A 2,619-nucleotide genomic window follows, 5' to 3' on the forward strand; every position below is an offset into this window, starting at 1 on the left:
TAAATTGTGCCTGGGAGGGCATATGAGCCAGGTCCACCCACTGGGGAGCCAGGCTCAGCCAATCAGATTTAGTTTTTCCCACAAAAGGGCTTCATTAAAGAGAGAAATTCTCCTCAGTTTCATCATCTGTCCGGGTGGTTGGTCTCAGAAGAACCCACAGGTGAAGATGCCTGATGTGGAGATCCGGGGCTGGTGTGGTTTATGGTTGTGAGGTCAGTTGGATGTACTGACAAATTCTCTAAAAGGATGCTGGAGGCGGCTTATGGTAGAGAAATGTATATTCATTTCTCTGGCAACAGCTCTGGTGGACATTCCTGCAGTCAGCGTTCCAATTACACACACACCCTAAAATCTTAAGACATCTGTGGCATTGTGTTGTGTGACAACATTGCACATTTGAGAGTGACCTTTTATTGTCCCAGCCCAAGGTGCACCTGTGTAATGATCATGCTGTTTAATCAACTTCTGGATATGCTGCAACTGACAGGTGGATGAATCATCTTGGCAAAGATAGGGATGTAAACAGGGATGTAAGCACATTTTTCACAACATTTGAGAGAAAAAGGCTTTCTGCATATGTGGAAACATTCTGGGATCTTTTATTTCAGCTCATGAAACATGGGACCAACATGGGACCAACATGGGACCAACACTTACCATGTTTAATTTATATTTCTGTTCAGTAGACATATGAGGACAGTGAGGTCCGGACCTTCGTCATCTTTTCAAATATGAAAAAATACAGATATTAATAAAAATATATATTTTGTAAATAAACAATAAAGAAAATCAATTATGGGTCATCTAAATACGGATCATTTTATCAAAACACTTTTCTTCTTCATGCTTTGTGAAAACTTGCAGTCGGCTCACTAGAGAAATAGGCAAAACTAGAGACGCTGCTGACAGAGTGTTAGCGAGACGCAGGACAAAAGCCACATTTAAAACCATACAGTAACTCCTGCCATGTCTACAGATATCCCCCAAATAACTAAAAACCCTCTCAGAGAATGGTAGGATTACTTAGCCAGCTAGAAGGATGAAGTAAGAAGCCAACATTACACAGAGCCAATATCAGCAGGACAAAACAAAACAGGCATAATAATGCATTCAGGAGGAAGCTGAGGAGACAGGAAGTGAGAGAGGAAGCAAGCAAAGAGAGAGGCTAGTACAGTGGTCACCAAAATTGGGGTCGGGGTCTGATGTGCGGTCCCATGAGAAAATATGTACTAATCTTATCAAACAGGTTAGGAACTTAAAAAGAGAAGATATGTTTCAATGTGAAAATCACAACAGGACCTATCTTCCCTATAGACCCACTTTAAAATACAAACACTGTATGTTTCAATGTGAACATCTCAACAGGACCTATCTTCCCCATAGACCAACATTAAAATAAAACCACTGTATGTTTCAATGTGAAAATCTCAACAGGACCTATCTTCCCTATAGACCAACATTAAAATAAAACCACTGTATGTAGGAACTTAAAAAGAGAAGATATGTTTCAATGTGAAAATCACAACAGGACCTATCTTCCCTATAGACCCACTTTAAAATACAAACACTGTATGTTTCAATGTGAACATCTCAACAGGACCTATCTTCCCCATAGACCAACATTAAAATAAAACCACTGTATGTTTCAATGTGAAAATCTCAACAGCACCTATCTTCCCTATAGACCAACATTAAAATAAAACCACTGTATGTTTTAATGTGAACATCTCAACAGCACCTATCTTCCCTATAGACCAACAATAAAATACAACCACTGTATCTTTCAATGTGAACATCTCAACAGGACCTATCTTCCCTATAGACCAAAATTAAAATAAAACCACTGTATGTTTCATTGTGAACATCTCAACAGGACCTATCTTCCCCATAGACCAACATTAAAATAAAACCACTGTATGTTTCAATGTGAACATCTCAACAGGACCTATCTTCCCTATAGACCAACATTAAAATAAAACCACTGTATGTTTCAATGTGAACATCTCAACAGGACCTATCTTCCCCATAGACCAACATTAAAATAAAACCACTGTATGTTTCATTGTGAACATCTCAACAGGACCCATCTTCCCCATAGACCAACATTAAAATAAAACCACTGTATGTTTCAATGTGAACATCTCAACAGGACCTATCTTCCCCATAGACCAACATTAAAATAAAACCACTGTATGTTTCAATGTGAACATCTCAACAGGACCTATCTTCCCTATAGACCAACATTAAAATATACAATCGACATCCAAACAATACAGTTTACACACTTTCTTTGATCAATACAGAATCGTAAGTAATATTCTAATAATTCATGTGAATGAGATAATATGATAATCTGTGTGCTACGCTGATGTCTGATTGTGCGGAGCTTAATTAGTAATGCCTAGGAATACAAATGTGAATGTTATGTAATTTGAGAAAAGCAATATCTGTAGAGTTGATGATTTTATGCAAGTCCTGATTACAACTGACTGAACAGTCCTGATGCTGTGTCAGTGTGAATCATGTCTCATATCCCCCCTCTTTACAACATTAGAGCTGTATATCCAATAGGCTAGGTGTTTGTAGATGTACTGAGGTGAATGAACCTACAGCAGCCAA

The sequence above is a fragment of the Oncorhynchus kisutch genome, linkage group LG12, assembly GCF_002021735.2.
Source record: "Oncorhynchus kisutch isolate 150728-3 linkage group LG12, Okis_V2, whole genome shotgun sequence".
Lineage (NCBI taxonomy): Eukaryota > Metazoa > Chordata > Actinopteri > Salmoniformes > Salmonidae > Oncorhynchus > Oncorhynchus kisutch.